General features: G+C 39.3%; 1 long non-coding RNA gene and 1 pseudogene across 1 annotated transcript; both read left to right on the forward strand.

Moving 5' to 3' along the window:
- The first annotated feature begins 3,701 nt into the window (after positions 1 to 3,701).
- LOC121881967 lies at positions 3,702 to 5,095 on the forward strand. Its single transcript, XR_006091972.1, has 3 exons — positions 3,702 to 3,761; positions 4,722 to 4,769; positions 5,075 to 5,095. It is a non-coding gene; the product is annotated as an uncharacterized LOC121881967 (long non-coding RNA).
- A 1,560-nt stretch (positions 5,096 to 6,655) lies between these two features.
- LOC121882750 lies at positions 6,656 to 19,343 on the forward strand (annotated as a pseudogene).
- The last annotated feature ends 1 nt before the right edge of the window (position 19,344 follows it).

Genomic DNA, 19,344 nt, shown 5'->3' on the forward strand with positions numbered 1-19,344 from the left:
CACTGTTTGTCTGTAATTAGTTACTAAACTAATTGATGCATTTAACAGGCCAGAACTCCTCAGTACTGAACTGGATTGAAACTTTTGGATTGTTGTTCATTCAGGAGCTAAACTAACATCATAACATGATATTTCTGCTGTTCTGTTGTCTTTAATCAAATGAAACTCGGTACATAAGTTCTCCATGAGAATCTGCAGACATCACGGCACCAACAGCTCCACCATGTGGTCATTAATAAAACACCATCACACTATTTATTAACCGTCAAATCTCTGTAATGAAATATTCCACGGTGATAAAACTGTACAGATGCTGAACAAGTCTGCAGTGTTTTCATCAACGTTTTATTTATTTCAGCTTTCAGGAAATGTATTCTCTAGTTTATTGGGATCTTTTCTCCTGCAGTCGACACAATAACAGCAACAAGTTAAAATCACAACGATCAATAAAATAAAGAAAAAGCAAAACAAGACGAACTTAACTTGATACTTTGAAGTTAATTAAAAACTTCAGGCAGCATCAAGTTTAATGGAGTCTGTTGGTGTGACCTCATGTTGTGTTACCATGGCGACTGACGTGCAACACAAACACACACGTTCTTCTGTGTGTGTTTGTGTGTGTGTGAGTGTGTGTGTGTGTGTGTGTGTGTGTGTGTGTGTGAGTGTGTGTGTGTGTGTGTGTGTGTGTGTGTGTGTGTGTGTGTGAGTGTGTGTGTGTGTGTGTGTGTGTGTGTGTGAGTGTGTGTGTGTGTGTGTGTGTGAGTGTGTGTGTGTGTGTGTGAGTGTGTGTGTGTGTGTGTGTGTGAGTGTGTGTGTGTGTGTGTGTGTGTGTGTGTGTGTGTGTGTGAGTGTGTGTGTGAGTGTGTGTGTGTGTGTGGTAATATTCTGGTGTGTCCATCGCTGTGATTGGCTGAGATGGCAGAACACCTGTGACTCAGATGTGGGCGGAGCCTCGGGGGATGATGTAATAGCTTTCCAGGTGAGACTCCAACACACTCACACACACACACACACACACACACACACACACACACACACTCACACCCTCTCTGTGTTTAAGAGTAGGCTTCAAACTTTCCTTTTTGATAAAGCTTATAGTTAGGGCCGACCAGGCTCGCCTTGGATCAGCCCTTAGTTATGCTGCTATAGGCCTAGACTACTGGGGGACTTCCCATGATGCACTGAGCTCCTCTCTCCTCCTCCTCCTCTCCATCTGTATGTATTCATGTAACATCAATGCATGTCACTAACTTTGCTTCTTCCTCGTTTTTCTGCTTTTGTCTTGCAGGTCCCTGTGGATCCTGGTCATGGATTGCGGGCTTCCATGGACTGTGGTTGCAGACCCTGTGCTGATGTGGTCCTGCTTGATGCCCACACCTGCTATTATTATTATTAGTAACATTTCTATTATGATTATTATTGTTGACATCACCAATGATGTCACCCAGTGTATAAATACAGGCCATTGTTGGGTGCCTCTTCCTTTTGTCTGTGGAGCACATGGTGAGTATGGTAATTAGCACAGAAAGAATAGGATTGAATTATGAAATGCTGACTTAACCCAATAAACAATAACTAAACTTAACAATACTTGTCTGTGTTTTACTTTAACCAAAAATGTTGCTGGTATGTGAACTGTAACCAAACAAACCACAAACAAACCCGGGATAGTATGAGTCTGCAAGTTACAGATTGATCATGGCTAAACAAACAATTAACAAGCATGGTTAAATTTGTAAGCTGTGTGGCATTGATGGTGAAAGTAGGGACAAATGGTGTATTCTCACCCACTTTATCACAAAAACAAATTGAATATTAGAAATCTGATCAACTGAAAACATCACTGAACTCAAACACAACATCAGATCTCTGCTGGTCTGCATGTTTCCATCAACTTTCAGTCATCGACCGGCTGCTTTTCTAACAGGTTCAAACTGATCAACTCAACATGTTTTTAGTCTCAGAATATAAGTTATAAAAACTTCTCTGGAGGATGACGTGTCCTGCTTTTGTTGGAATACATATTTCATCTCAGACATCTTGGATTTAGTGATTTGGGTTCAAATTAAAACCTCCTTTGTGCCTTATTTTCATCCTTTCTCTAATTGAGAATGTTGGTATTGGCAATGGTGGTAGTTTTCTCTTACCGCTGGAGGAAAAACTGAGGTTTTCCTGCTGCTGATGGAGGAATGTTGGGTCTCTGTAAATTAAAGAGTTCAGTCTAGACCTGCTCTATGTAGAAAGAGCCCTGAGATGAAGAATACTTGAGTAAATGTACTTTTCACCATGTGGTATTAAGGAGGTTTGTGATTTCCATAATTACATTTAGCAGGTTTGGCGTCTGCTTCTCTGACATGAACTGCTCACTGAACCAGACAGTGATGACAGTTATCTGTCAGTGAGTCCAAACTGACGGCTTCTAGTTTCTAACGGTGTTCCTCAAGGATCAGTCCTGGGACCGCTGTTATTCTGTATTTATATAAACTCTCTTTGTCAATATTTTTACACAGATATGCTGTTATTTACTGCACTGCACCAAACTTAATTCACTTTAAACACTGTCCAAAAACCTCTGCATGACGTAAAACTCGTCTTGATGCTAAAAAAGGTTTTATGGTATTAACATATTCTAAGAAGAAACTAGTGGATCCCTGCTGTTGTTTTTATTGTCTTATAAACACTCTATCCTTGATGACTCATGACATGACTGGATGTTTTCCTTCCTTTGTTTAGCTGTCGGGATGAACTGTACATACATGCAACTTCTCAGTATAGATTCCCTGGATACTGTATATCATGGAGCTCTATACCCGAGTCGGCTGCTCCTCTTTAACCTCTATAAAGTCATTCTTGGGTTACAGCTGCTCTTTGTTCCCAGGACTCATATTTATTAATTTATTATTTTATGTGTATGAATCTTCTGCAACTTGATTTTCAAACAGTAAAACTTGTTTCCTCCTCAGGAATTAAAATAATTGCTGCACAATCTGTGTGTCGCTGTTTTAGAGGAATTTTACAGCTGAATGTGTCTCATTGAGTCGTTGTTTCAGGTTGATTTTATTCATTTTATTTCTCTTAGTTTTATCCAGACAGCTGCTGGGTTGTTTTCTTCAGGATGTAATATTTTATATGACTGTACTGCAGTGTTTTCACTCTATTACTGTGATGTATTTATGAGACATGATATATTTATGTGTTATGTGTTTTATGTTGTTTGTCTGTAATCATCGTTGTTGCTGCCGCTCTCAGCCAGGACTCTTAAAAAGAGGTTTTTCATTTCAATGGTTTTACTGGTTAAACAGAGTTTAATGTTTGTCTCCAGTGTGTCTGAGGAAACAGATGTTATAATAATGAATCATAATAATGAAGAACAGAAAGAACAATTTATTTTTGCACATATCACAGAGATACAACAGACTGCATTAATGCATCTCAACACTTTTTATTTAATTGTTGGAATAAAAGTCAAACATCAGACTTTATGATCCAACTGATAAAGATTCAAACTGTAAATATTTGACTTTTGTTCCAGATTCTTTGTTCCAAAGTTCAGAGCTGCTGTTCTGTTCAGATTTCCTTAAAGAATGATTCAGGTTAAAAATTAATACAGAGAGTTGAGACTGTTTGAGAATCAAAGACCTTAAAATCTTCCTGCTGTCAGTTACATGTTTGTTCTTCTTCTGGTTGGTTTCCTGTTGAAGCTGCTGATTAATTTCATCTTCACTCATCAGCTTGATTCAGATGATTTTCAGCATCTAAAGGTAACGTAACCAACAGTTTTCATCATGTTTGTGTTAAATGATGTGATACCAGTAGAGATGGTTGTTATAGTGATGAGTTATGTTGATTTTCTTTGCAACCTGAACAGTTTTTCTGGCAGTTGTAGCTGAAATCTTTGTTGTTCTACCTGACTGTGGTTTGGTATCAACTTCATTTCCACTGATTGGCATTTTCAAATCTCTGGATATCTTTTTATATCCTTTTCCTGGTTTATAAAGTTCAACTATCTTTTCTGTTGCTCTCCTCGTGGCTCAGTATCCAGTAAAGTCTTGTGCATTCTTTTAATGCCCAAGCATTCAGCTGTAAAACATCTATACTGTTTTAATGATTGTGCACAGTAAGTTGTATAATGAAGGAAAAATAAGATAAATATTTGATCATTAAACAAGGTCAGACAGGTGAGTGTGGTCAGATACCTGCAGCTGTAGAGAAAAAACAGAGACTGTCTCCAATGTGGAGGAATCAGTTAATCAATAACCTGGATAATGTTAGAATCATACAGAGATCAATAACCTGATTATGTTACATATCATATCCTGGACATGATTAAAATCAGACACAACAGGCAGTAGTGTGCATGTAAAGGTAAAAATATACAGATGATGTTGATCACACAGAACACAAGTTCAGTTCTTTGTTGTTCTGTTTACATCAGACAGACAACAATGACATTAGTTTGTGGACAGATGAACATCAGTTTCCAGGTAAATCAGAATACTGCGGCACTGTGAGATTGTTTAATGTCTTCACAGAGAGTCTTGGCAGGTTCCTCCTGTGTGTTTGGAGCTGAACTCTGCTGCAAGGTTCACTGGTTTAATATCATCTTTATGGTTTTGGACTTTGACTGTGAAGTTATGAGAGAGTGACAGCGTCCTCAGATTGATGATGAAGGACTGATGAAGGAGAATCAGCTGCAGCTTCTCTCTGTGTTTCCTCTACAGGTGAAGGTAGAACGACTCTGTGACCAGATGTGGATCTGAATTCACCTGGTGAGTATTTCCTTCTTTCTGCCACACAGCTGAATAAAAATATATCATGTCATCAGTTTTTAAACAGAAGTGAACTATAACTTGCTGCATATGAGTCTCTAGTGGACAAAAATACAACTGTATAAAAAGGAATATAGTTAATGCAGTTTCTTCAACATGTATCCACAGTGGAAATCTTAAAGTAATGACTGACTTTGGCTCCATCTGGTGGTAGAATAAAGAATGACAGTGTGATAGACAGCAGTGTGGCTCTGTGATGTGCAGCTTGTTGTAATGAATGAGCTTGTTGTTGTGTTTGTGTGAAGGTGTTTCTCTGCTATGGATCAGTGTGAGGACAGAGAGGAGGGAGTCCCTCCCTCTAAAAGCTCTCTGTGTGGGGAACATGACAGCCAGACCAAAGCTCAGAGGTGAGATGAGGATCTCTAACTGTCCATCACTGTTCTCCACTCACATCACTGCACCATCATTATTCACACTCAAAGCTCTGTGTGTGTTGTGTTGAAGCCCAGAGCAGCAGCACAGACCAGACTCTGCTGGATCTGGACCTGAACCCAGCTGTGTGTCCATGAAGAGTGACCAGTCTATGGGTCGACCTACTGCCTTCCAAAGTGGACATAAATCTGCTGATCAGAGGTAAGAATATAAAATATTTGTTTCTCTCCATCACCCCTTGTTTGTCATGAACTCATTAATCACGTCTCATTCTTTTCTCTGTAGTCTTAAAAACATTAACTATATCACCACATTATCAGATCACAGTATGTTTTAAGATTGATATGATAGTTATGACTGATTGTCTGACTGTTCATGTTTCTTGACTCTTCAGATTTATTTGTAGTGATGTCACTGTGGTCCCACATTTCAGGAATTAATTTAATGATCCCAGTGTTGTTAGTTCTGATATAAATGAGGGACAAAACTCAGAAAATAAGACCAAACTTGTAATAAACTAGAGTTATCCTCGATGCACAAACTACAGAGGCCCCCAGGGGTCAGTTGGTAGAAAAAGAATATTGATGTGGAAATCTGCACTAACAGACTGAACCGAGGGAACAGACTGGCAAACTGTTCCTGTTTGATGTTAAACCTGTTCTGACCGTCCTGCTCTCTGTGATCACCTCAACTGTGTTTTAACGAAGCTGAACTCACGATAAAGTTGTTCTCATCTGCATATGTGCAACATATTTACATGTTTCTGTTGTAGAGAATGAAATTCTATTGCAGCTTGATTATATTATCCCAGCAAAACTTAATCAAGAAGTAATGAATCAAAAATAGTTCCACAGTGAAAGTTTTGCTGCTATCCGTGATGTTACCTGGATGTTCCAGCAACGTCAAAATATGTCTTTACCATCATCAACGGGACTATTTAACTATTCTGCTAATGTTTCTGTATACAGTGTACATTCTGCTATATGCTGAGATTAACAACTTAATATGATCTACTTTCTAAAATGGTCCAGCTGACGTCCTGTCTGACCCGGACGTCTGTTATACCTTTTAAAAACATGTCACTTTCAAGATAATCTTGATTATAAATGATATATAAGCAAACACACAGCAAACACATTAAGTATCTGAGTTAATACAAGACATGTGATCTTTTTACAGAAACACACTGAGTCAATACTGACGTGCAACAGTATGTTATTAAGATAAACAAAACAGTAAAAGATGATCAAAAGTACAACTTCTTGTAAATAATCTGACAATTTGAATTGTTTAACTCTTCAGTGAGGAAGGTAGCTGTGGAAGACTCTGAATCTTGATTGAGGTTTATGGGGACAGTAGTGATAGTTGAAGCAGGATCAGACACCATTTACTATGACAAGGCCCAGATCAGGACAGATGCCAAATAGTCCAGGAGAAGCTGCAGACAGGCATCAATGAGCCTCACACCACCAGGATGGTGAGTCTGCAGCAGCAGGAAGCAACTAAACTAGCAGCTGTATGTGAATCTGAGCAGGAAGTTCAAGTTCACCGACACAAAACTACACACCAACACAACAACGTTCAAGATCAACACTGTAAGTTACACTTGTTTTTATCATTTCTCTGTTTCCATCAGGATCCATCAGCAGAGACCAGATTCTCCTGAACCCAGCTGTGTGTCCATGAAGAGTGACCGGTCTATCGTTCGACCTATTACCTTCAAACGTGGACATCAGTCTGCTGATCAGAGGTCAGACTGTAAAATGTTTGTGTCTGTTATTATCCAACTCTCATAAGAAGACATATCATTGATGTAAAAATAAATTCTTGACCTCAGTGACTAATACTGTTTTTACACACAAGGTTCTCATAACTACAAACACACACACTCCTCCTACAGACGCTTTCCTGAAAACCACAAACTTTATCTGTATAACACTTTTTAAAACAGAGGAACAAAGTCTTTACAGAGACAAATGATCAGAGGTAAGACAGAACAGCCGAGTGTTTTACGTGGATCCACTGTGATAGAACACAACACCTTTTACACTGATGTCATTATTTATTCTAAGACTTCATCTTTTCTTCACAGAGTTCATCAGCAGAGCTCAGAGGTTCTCAGTGGTCAGTCTGTCCAGCAGCATCAAACACACCTGGACTCCATATTTATGGTGTGTAAATGTAAAGCACAGCTACTACTGCTAACTACAACAGCCACAGACTAAATACTAAACTACCATTCTGGTCCTAACAGTCTCCATGCTGCACTCTGTAGACCAGCAGGTTTTCAGTCTGTCACAGATGATCTGATGTTGACTTCTACCAGTTAAATTTACATTTTATTCAGTTCCAGCTGCTGGAGGAGAACATCATCAGTTTTGTGAAGAACGAGATGAAGAAGATGCAGAAGGTTCTGAGCTCAGATTACCCAGAATGCTTAGAGAGTCAGAGTGAGGATGAGGAGGTGTTGGACAGTGAGGATGAAGAGCAGAGGAGGAGCAGCAAAGAGGCATTTCTGAAGATCATACTGCACTTCCTGAGGAGAATGAAGCAGGAGGAGCTGGCTGACTGTCTGCAGAGCAGTAAGAGGATTTTAACAGATTTAACATGATGGAGAGGAAATGGAGGCAACATGGGAGAGGTTTATATTTCAATCTCTGCTGTTAGTATGATGCACACATCCGCATCAATCTATGAATTCTTCTGAGCTGAAAACAGTCAGAAACTGTTTGTCCTCAACTGATGAGCTGAATAGATTTCATAGTGGAGGAAAATATAAACATCTGCAGTTTAATGTTTACATTCTACCAATTTAGTGTAGAATCATCTGATTGATTTCATTTGTTGTTTGTTCATTCAGGAGCTTGTGCTGCAGAGTGTCGATATAAACTCAAGTCTAACCTGAAGAAGAAGTTCCAGTGTGTGTTTGAGGGGATTGCTAAAGCAGGAAACCCAACCCTTCTGAATCAGATCTACACAGAGCTCTACATCACAGAGGGAGGGACTGCAGAGGTCAATGATGAACATGAGGTCAGACAGATTGAAACAGCATCCAGGAAACCAGACAGACCAGAAACAACAATCAGACAAGAAGACATCTTTAAAGCCTCACCTGGAAGAGATGAACCAATCAGAACAGTGATGACAAAGGGAGTGGCTGGCATTGGGAAAACAGTCTTAACACAGAAGTTCACTCTGGACTGGGCTGAAGACAAAGCCAACCAGGACATACACTTCACATTTCCATTCACTTTCAGAGAGCTGAATGTGCTGAAAGAGAAAAAGTACAGCTTGGTGGAACTTGTTCATTACTTCTTTACTGAAACCAAAGAAGCAGGAATCTGCAGGTTTGAAGAGTTCCAGGTTGTGTTCATCTTTGATGGTCTGGATGAGTGTCGACTTCCTCTGGACTTCCACAACAATGAGATCCTGACTGATGTTACAGAGTCCACCTCAGTGGATGTGCTGCTGACAAACCTCATCAGGGGGAAACTGCTTCCCTCTGCTCGCCTCTGGATAACCACACGACCTGCAGCAGCCAATCAGATCCCTCCTGAGTGTGTCAGTATGGTAACAGAGGTCAGAGGGTTCACTGACCCACAGAAGGAGGAGTACTTCAGGAAGAGATTCAGAGATAAGAAGCAGGCCAGCACAATCATCTCCCACATCAAGACATCACGAAGCCTCCACATCATGTGCCACATGCCAGTCTTCTGCTGGATCACTGCTACAGTTCTGGAGGATGTGTTGAAAAGCAGAGATGGAGGAGAGCTGCCAAAGACCCTGACTGAGATGTACATCCACTTCCTGGTGGTTCAGTTGAAACTGAAGAACGTCAAGTATGATGGAGGAGCTGAGACAGATCCACACTGGAGTCCAGAGAGCAGGAAGATGATTGAGTCTCTGGGAAAACTGGCTTTTGAGCATCTGCAGAAAGGCAACCTGATTTTCTATGAATCAGACCTGACAGAGTGTGGCATCGATATCAGAGCAGCCTCAAAGTGCTCAGGAGTGTTCACAGAGATCTTTAAAGAGGAGAGAGGGCTGTACCAGAACAAGGTGTTCTGCTTCGTCCATCTGAGCGTTCAGGAGTTTCTGGCTGCTCTTCATGTCCATCTGACATGCATCAACTCTGGAGTCAATCTGCTGGCAGAAAAACAAACAACATCCTGGTGGTCTAAACTGATTTCCTCCTGGTGGTCTGAAGTGTCCAGAGACAAACTAACACATCTCTACCAGAGTGCTGTGGACGAGGCCTTAAAGAGTCCAAATGGACACCTGGACTTGTTCCTCCGCTTCCTTCTGGGTCTGTCACTGCAGACCAATCAGACTCTCCTACGAGGTCTGCTGACGCAAACAGGAAGTAGCTCACAGACCAATCAGGAAACAGTTGAGTACATCAAGAAGAAGATCAATGAAAATCTGTCTTCAGAGAGAAGCATCAATCTGTTCCACTGTCTGAATGAACTGAATGATCATTCTCTAGTGGACGAGATCCAACAGTACCTGAGATCAGGAAGTCTCTCCACAGATAAACTGTCTCCTGCTCAGTGGTCAGCTCTGGTCTTCATCTTACTGTCATCAGATAAAGATCTGGACATGTTTGACCTGAAGAAATACTCTGCTTCAGAGGAGGCTCTTCTGAGGTTGCTGCCAGTGGTCAAAGCTTCAAATAAAGCTCTGTAAGTGGATATAATTAATGTGAAGAATAATGTAAAATATGTTTAATTTTTATTAATGACAAACAATTCTGTTTGTGCTAAACAATAATTCTTCTTCAGGCTGAGCGGCTGTAACCTCTCAGAGAGAAGCTGTGCAGCTCTGTCCTCAGTTCTCAGCTCCCAGTCCTCTAGTCTGAGAGAGCTGGAGCTGAGTAACAATGACTTGCAGGACTCAGGAGTCAAGCTCCTCTCTGCTGGGCTGGGGAGTCCACACTGTTTACTGGAAACTCTCAGGTCAGGATACAGCGTCTATAATTTCGTTGTCTTGAACACTGACAATAAAGCTGACTCTGAGAGAATTTTCATACAGTTGATCATTTGCATGTTGTTTTACATTCAGATTAATGCCAATTATTCTGCATCATATCTGTAGGATTCTGGTACTTTTATGTCTAAAACACACTGTCTTATTAACCTTTTTATATTTCAAGTCTGTCAGGATGTCTGATCACAGAGGAAGGCTGTGCTTCTCTGGTCTCAGCTCTGAACTCCAACCCCTCCCATCTGAGAGAGCTTGACCTGAGCTACATTCATCCAGGAGATGCAGTAGAGAAGCTGCTGTCTGCTGGACTGGAGGATCCACACTGGAGACTGGACACTCTCAGGTATTGACAGACAGGTGGACACTCACAGGTATGGAGAGACAGGTAGACAGGTGGACACTGTCAGGTATGGACAGTCAGGTGGACATTCTCAGGTTTGGAGAGACAGATGGACACTCTCAAGTATGGACAGACAGGTGGACACTCTCAGGTATGGAGAGACAGGTGGACACTCTCAGGTACAGACAGACAGGTGGACACATCCAGGTATGGACAGTCAGGTGGACACTCTCAGGTTTGGAGAGACAGGTAGACAGGTGGACACTCTCAGGTATGGAGAGACAGGTGGACATTCTCAGATACAGACAGACAGGTGGACACATCCAGGTATGGAGAGACAGGTGGACACTCTCAGGTACAGACAGACAGGTGGACACACTCAGGTACGGACAGACAGGTGGACATTCTCAGGTATGGACAGTCAGGTGGACACTCTCAGGTACAGACAGACAGGTGGACACTCTCAGGTATGGACAGACAGGTGGACATTCTCAGCAAATGGACGGACAGGTGGACATTCTCAGGTATGGACAGTCAGGTGGACACTCTCAGGTACAGACAGACAGGTGGACACTCTCAGGTATGGACAGACAGGTGGACATTCTCAGCAAATGGACGGACAGGTGGACATTCTCAGGTTAGGACAGACAGGTGGACACTCTCAGGTGAGGACAGACAGGTGGACACTCTCAGGTACGGACAGACAGGTGGACACTCTCAGGTACAGACAGACAGGTGGACACTCTCAGGTACGGACAGACAGGTGGACATTCTCAGCAAATGGACGGACAGGTGGACATTCTCAGGTTAGGACAGACAGGTGGACACTCTCAGGTGAGGACAGACAGGTGGACACTCTCAGGTACGGACAGACAGGTGGACACTCTCAGGTAAAGAACTTTGATGCTGAACATAGTAGTTCATTCTTGATCATGGATGTAATAGTTTGAAGATCATGTGATGTGAGTGAAACCTCTGGAAGAAGCTAGTTAGTCGACCTAAAGTTATTCTTCTGTTAAACTTTCATGTTCTCCTGGTGTCCCTGAACTCATCAGAGGAGAGTCCATCTATTATTTTATTATACTGATGTATTTACTGTTTATTATAAAGAAGATGTAACTTTGTAACTTTATCAAGAACTTTCTAACTTCTTGTTGTTGCTTCTCATTGTGTCTTTCAACTATTGTCATTATTATTATTATTATTATTATTATTATTATTATTATTATTATTATTATTATTATCATTATTTATTATATTATTATTATTATTATTATATTCAAACCAAATGAATGAACAAATGAATATAATTACACTAAAATGTTTTGCTGCCATAAAGGTGCATTTATTCTCTAATTTCAAAGTTACTCCTTAATCTTCACCTTGAAATCTTTTTTCAATATTGAATTATTGTATTGAACAGAGGAGGTCCGTCAGGACCTTCAGGACCTTCTCTGCAGGCCCTTCCATTTTTGAGAGGTGTAATTTTTAGTTCATAAAATATTACAAATGAGTAATTATAATGTTATCATTAAATCAGGACCTGCTGGGTCCTTGGCTGCTCATAGAAAACATACATGGCACAAATAAATAAATCAAAATGTGATTTGTGGTGACTGGGACACCCCCAGGTGATGTCATCATATCACCCAGTAAGCGCAGGTATTTCTTCATGCTGTGGGGCACGCGGGGCTCACGCGGGGCTCACGCAGGCAGCCATTACAGAAAGTTTTCAAGTGACTGGTGAGTCCTGCTGTATTAATTATCTATAGAGTTGATTGAGATTGTTGTAATTTCTATCTTTTAGAGAATCTTTCCTTTATGTGGTTCACTGTAAACAAGCAAAGATGAATCCTCTTTATGGCTGTAAAGCGGGTTCTCTGTATAAAAGAGGCTTGTGTGTGTGTGTGTGTTAGTGTGTGTGTTATTATTGTTATTGTTATTGTTATTATTATATTTTGTATAATTGTAAATTCAAAGTTAATGAATGAGCAGATGCATATAATTGCATTAAAATGTTTTGCTGTCTTATAGCTGCATTTATTCTCTGATAACTTAATTTTCACCTTGAAGTAAAGTCTCCTTTAATATTGAAGTCATGACAGGCTCTATCCTCAGCACAACATGCAGAGGTCAATATTTAATATTCTGATTCATCATGTCTGAGGACATATTTGTACATCACATCTTCTTCTTCACGTCTTTTCCTCTCAGACTTCAGTGAAAGAATCCAGCAGACAGTTGAGACAGATGAGTTGCAGCCTGTTTCTGTGTCACTCTGACAAACTGAGGAACACTGCTTCATGTTGAACAGCAGTTAGGACTCATGTTGGATAGAAAATCATTCTGACTGTGTTTCTTCCTCCAGGTTGGACCATGGTAGAGAGCTCAGGTCAAGACTTTATCTGAAAAAGTGTAAGTGTGGATTTAATTTGATTCATGACAACTAAACAGCACACAGTCAGTTTCTCTTTAAATACAAAGTTGGTCTTTGTGGTTTTTATTCATTAAAACATTACTGACAAAATGTGTCATTAAACTTGAGAATAAATCCATCAGGTGTGTCAGATGATAAACTGCTGCTGTGTTGTTTCTTCTTCTCTTGATCAGATTTCTGTGAACTCACACTGGACACAAACACAGTAAACAGAAAACTCAAACTGTCTGACAACAACAGGAAGGTGACATATGTGAGAGAGAATCAGTCATATCCTGATCATCCAGACAGATTTGACTACTGGCCTCAGCTGCTGTGTAGAAATGGTCTGACTGGTCGCTGTTACTGGGAGGTCGAGTGGAGAGGAAGAGTTCATATATCAGTGACTTACAGAGGAATCAGCAGGAAAGGAAACAGTGATGACTGTTTGTTTGGATGGAACGATCAGTCCTGGAGTCTGAGGTGCTCTGATGGTGGTTACTATGTCTGGCACAATAGCAGAGAAACATCCATCCCCTCCTCCTCCTCCTCCTCCTCCTCCTCTGTCTCTAACAGAGTAGCAGTGTATGTGGACTGTCCTGCTGGCACTCTGTCCTTCTACAGAGTCTCCTCTGACACACTGATCCACCTCCACACCTTCAACACCACATTCACTCAGCCTCTGTGTGCTGGGTTTGGGTTCTGGTGGTCTCTTGATTCCTCAGTGTCTCTGTGTCCTCTGTCTGAGGAAGAGTCTCCTCCTGTGTAGACAAACAGTCACACTGCTGACTGAAGACAGCTGCTGAAATCACTGTTCACTCTGTTCACCAGTGAACAACAGAAACTGGAAGTGACAGCAGCTTCCTGTGTTTAAATGTTGATGGTGGACGAGGTTTCACTCCGGTTTCATTTGGATCACTGACTGTGCTTTAATGTCAGAATATTGTTTCTATTAGAAGTAGTGAAATGATCTCCTCTGGGCTGAATTTATGTGTAAAAACTGTGTTGACTCTGATTGACTTCAGTAAAGTTTTCTTGGAGCAGCATCTAGTAGCTGTTAGTGGCTGTTAGTTATTCCATTTTATCAGGATCTTAAAGTGAAGTTTTTCCTGAAAATGTCCAGCAGACATCCCAGTCTGTTTGACATCAGCTCAGTTTGTGTTAAATCATGAACATCAATGTATGTTTCTATCTGATGTAATGTGTCTGACATGTATGTATATAATAACATGTATGGGTTGCTTTCCTTCAGTTTTTCTTGCCTCTGCAGGTGATGTAAATATTGTCTTGTCGGACACTATGCTGTTTTATTTAATTTAATGGGATAAATCAAAAAATCTTTAATTTCAAATTTAGGGGGTGAATGCAGACACCCAAGGAAGTGTACTGTTCACCCCCAAACTGACTTCTTTGCCAACATGACACTGACCAAAGTTAAACACTGTGACAAAATGGAGATTGAATAGACCTCCTGAGAGACCATTTCTGACCAATAACTAAATTATGGCCTAAACTAAAAGCATAAATGACTTTGGAGTCATTTGACCCAGGAGAAAGGACTGATAATGGACAGAAAATCTCTTTCCTTATCTACACAGACAAGAGTCATAAACTCTAACTCACAATGACACTCATTGAGTCTCTCTGCAAATCTGAGACAAATCTGAATTTGTCAGCATTAAATGCCTAATCATTATGTAAATCACTTAATGTTGTTTGTCATAGAAATACATAAAAAAGGTATAACTTTGATAGCTGTATGTATTTTACAATATGTGACACTACTGCCGTCTATTGATAGGTTAGAACTTCAAATTGATATTTTAACTGTCATAAGAGTTAATGAATGTGTATATGGTAATTATGCAATCATATTTTTAAAATCACATATCACATATTTTTAAAATGAAAAAGTGTTTAACTTCTGATCTATTAACCTTATAGACAATCATACTTTAATTGTTAAATCAGATAAGTGACTGGTTATGTGATTGATTAATTGATCAAATTGAGAATTAAATTCAAGCTTTGATGTTTCCTCTGGACATTAAATGTTCCTTATAGGAGGAGTTCCCTGATTATACAAGGTTTTATATTAATTAATGCCTAATATTCTTACAGTCTTGTAAGCTCATGTTTGCTGGGCAGCTTTGGCTGTTTTACACTTGAATAAAAATATTCATTCACTACTTATTCAGAGAACATCACTTGTTTTTTACATCGATGTGTAATGTTATACTACTTCTACTTCTACTACACTACTTGTGTTTTTCTCTAATTAGAACATTTATAACAGAATTAATTCAGCAGACGTGATCTTTACAGATGTTACATACAGTGTAATAAATTGCTATAAAAATACAACTAAATTCTAACAGTAAGGTAAGGTACTGTTCTTTCTAAATATGGTAAAATACTGTAAATTTTGATGCATTTGGAACCAAAAGGGACAGGAGCCACATGCAACCATCAACATCATATGTATCATCGTTCATCCTCCCTTGTGGAATCAAATCAAAAGGCCAGTCATACTAAGAAAATATAGTTACATTTGTGCATCTGGTTACCCAGTTAGTGACTACATTTAATTTTTGCTAACATTAAATTGGTATAATCCTAGCAAGCACCTGGCAGGCACAAGAGGGCATTTTCAGGTAACGTTCTTCAGTTGGAAGTTTGAATTACAGGTATTGCAAGTCAAATTTAAAGATTATTTTAGGATGGCTGTTTTCTCTTGAACTACACATCAGTGAATGCTGACGTTAGTCTGGCCTGGTCTATACCTACACCTTTCATAATTCATAATAGCCTACATACAACATATTACTGCAGGCCTAGCTACAGTATCAAACTGTAAACCTCACATTCTACAGCAGAATACTGGAATAATGTTTTCAGCAATTAACTGTTGAAGTAAATTATGGTAGTGACACTGTAAAAAAATGGTAAAAAGCTGGCAACTACAGCTGCCAGTAGTTTACTGTCATTTTACAGGGAAATTTGTTACAGTGTATATTTCTCACATTGTGATGTTTTACAGTCCTTCTTTATTAGACTTTGTTGTTTTTAATCATAAATTAATGTTTAAAAAAATGAACAGAGAAAAATAAAAAGAGTCTGTCAGACGTCCAATACGTTTTCTCAGGAAACAGGACTGAGTTCACCTGTACTGAAACATCTGGCCCAAGTTTCCTGTATGTTGGTTAGTTTGTGGTGATTTGATGAAACACAGCTGTGTTTGGGAAGTCGCACCATGTGAGCAAAATATAACCTATAAAAATAATCAGAGCTCTTGATGCTTTATATCCTTTTTAAATGTGGCCGAATCATCAAACATTTAAAGATCAAAGAAATACAATTATTAATTAGAAAATTTAACATTTTTTTACTTTGAGTTTTACAATGTATAATTTAAAAGCAAAGTAATTAACTCATTATAATGAAATTACAATTAAACATGTTAAAAGACTTTAATTTAGTTTCTAATAATTAAAGTTCCACTTTCCTCTATTTTAGAAACCAGTGATGGAGACATATCCACGGCCACCAGGGCCCCAATTCATCAATATTCATATTTATTTAAACATGTTTCATTTTCAATAGAATTATAACAGGAAGTTTAGATTTTACAGTTAAAATATTCAAATATGTCACTAACATCATGCAAGTGATAATAATAACTTTATTTACAACATGTTTATTTACAATAAGTACAACATGTATAAAGAAATTATTTACAAAAATGTATTTTCCACATTTTCTTTATTATTCATTCTGTTATAGTTTGAACATGAAGTTAAAATAGTTCAGTTTTAGTATATTAATAGAATAGTGATATATGTATTAATAGTGTATAAATGTCCACACAGACAAATAATAATGTATTTTTACTGTTTTACATGAAGACAAATTGTTACAGATTTATTGATCAGATAAGTGTGTGTGGCTCCAGGCTGATGATGAAGATGATGATAATGATGATGTGGTGCAGGTGATCAATCAGAGCTGGAGATTGATCCAGGAGGACATCAGCAGGGTCAGAATCATTGATCATTGATCAGATATCAGATATCCAGTAATCACAGACACGTCAGGTCTCACATTAATGAGTTTACCAACAATCACAGCTGGAAATCATGTTGCTATATGTGACCATATGTGATATTTACAATGTGATGTTACTGTAGTGCAGAGAAATATTAATATTATAGAAACACCATAGAATATTATATTATAGAGTAATATTGTAGAATGATTACAGATATGTTATATAAATACAGTGGAAAAGGAAAGTAGGCTGCTGTAAAGTCCAATAAAACAATAAAAACCTAAATCCTTTTTATTCATTTTTAATTGTACTTTGGTCATAAGAACTCAGCTGCCCATCATAAATTAAAGTTTATTAATCCAACATGTTATATCCTGTATATTCATATCATTAATAATAATAATAATAATCTTTGTATCTGTTTTCTAAACAAAGTTCATGTGCTTTAATAAAGTTAATAATATTAGTGCAGCAGCTGTTCAGGCTGATTGATGCTTCAACACATAGAAACATGAATCCAGTTGATTGAGGTGTGAATGAGTTCAAACAGCAACAACATGAAAGAAACTAACAGTCTATTAAACACAGATGTTCACAACTGTAACAGTGAATCTTTTCTCATTTCAAGTAGAATGAAGCTGCATTTAAAATAAAATACATAACTTTTGATAAAATGTGCATCCTAAAATAAAGTGTATTGATCATATCAGGCTCTGAGATGGTTTATTTTCTGTGGCTTCAGTTGGGATCATTTGATATATTTGCTCCAAAGATTCGTTTTTATATGAGACAAACTGGTTTTGAGTTGCTGTGGGAAGCAACCTGACAGTCTGACTGTTGTTGATTAAAAGCTGTTCTCACTGTCTAGTTTTCATGTTTTACACTGCAGACCACTGATTGGTCATTTATCTCATTCACAAGCTTCCTGTTCCAGAGAAATCTTTCCCTCGTTCTCTCTCCTCACTGTCTCTCTCTCAACTTACCTGACTCACCTACTATGAACTGTAATATTCTCTCCTCTAATATCTCTGATGGTCACATGACGCCTCTCATATTAATCATGCAGCTCTTTGCTTTATTTAACTTCACATCAATGTGTTTCCTCTTTATTTGTGTCACAGTGCAGCTGCTCTGATGGATTCATGTTTTCCAATAGTTTCAGTTCCTCTAATAGAACTACTGACTACTACACGACATCCTGGTGGTCTCAACTGATTTCCTCCTGGTGGTCTGAAGTGTCCAGAGACAAACTAACACATCTCTACCAGAGTGCTGTGGACGAGGCCTTAAAGAGTCCAAATGGACACCTGGACTTGTTCCTCCACTTCCTCCTGGGTCTTTCACTGCAGACCAATCAGACTCTCCTACGAGGCGTGCTGACACAGATAGGACGTAGCTCACAGACCAATCAGGAAACAGTTGAGTACATCAAGAAGAAGATCAGTGAGAATCTGTCTTCAGAGAGAATCATCAATCTGTTCCACTGTCTGAATGAACTGAATGACCGTTCTCTAGTGGAGGAGATCCAACAGTACCTGAGTTCAGGAAGTCTCTCCACAGATAAACTGTCTCCTGCTCAGTGGTCAGCTCTGGTCTTCATCTTACTATCATCAGAAAAAGATCTGGACGTGTTTGACCTGAAGAAATACTCTGCTTCAGAGGAGGCTCTTCTGAGGCTGCTGCCAGTGGTCAAAGCGTCCAACAAAGCTCTGTAGGTGGATGAACCACTGCATGTATGAACAACTTGAAATATGTTTAATTTTAAACATGATAAATAAAACATTACATTTGTGTTCATCACTATTTTTTTCAGGCTGAGTGGCTGTAACCTTTCAGAGAGAAGCTGTGCAGCTCTGTCTTCAGTTCTCAGCTCCCAGTCCTGTAGTCTGAGAGAGCTGGAGGTGAGTAAGAACAACCTGTAGGATTCAGGAGTGAAGCAGCTGTTTGCTGGACTGGAGAGTCCACACTGCACACTGGAAACTCTCAGGTCAGGATTCAGATGTTTGTTAAACATCCTGGTTCATGTTAGTGAAGATGGTCAAAATCTGTAGGATTTTCCTCCTAACATGATTTTCTAAAACACTGAGTTAACTTTATTTTCTGAATTCCAGTCTGTCAGGATGTCTGATCACAGAGGAAGGCTGTGCTTCTCTGGTCTCAGCTCTGAGCTCCAACCCCTCCCATCTGAGAGAGCTGGCTGTGAGCTACAATCATCCAGGAGATTCAGGAGAGAAGCTGCTGTCTGCTGGACTGGAGGAGCCACACTGGAAACTGGACACTCTCAGGTATGGAGAGATGAGATGCAGCCTGTCTCTGTGTCACTCTGACAAACTGAGGAACACTGCCTCATGTTGAA

Source organism: Thunnus maccoyii, chromosome 17, assembly GCF_910596095.1.
Source record: "Thunnus maccoyii chromosome 17, fThuMac1.1, whole genome shotgun sequence".
NCBI classification, from domain to species: Eukaryota; Metazoa; Chordata; class Actinopteri; order Scombriformes; family Scombridae; genus Thunnus; species Thunnus maccoyii.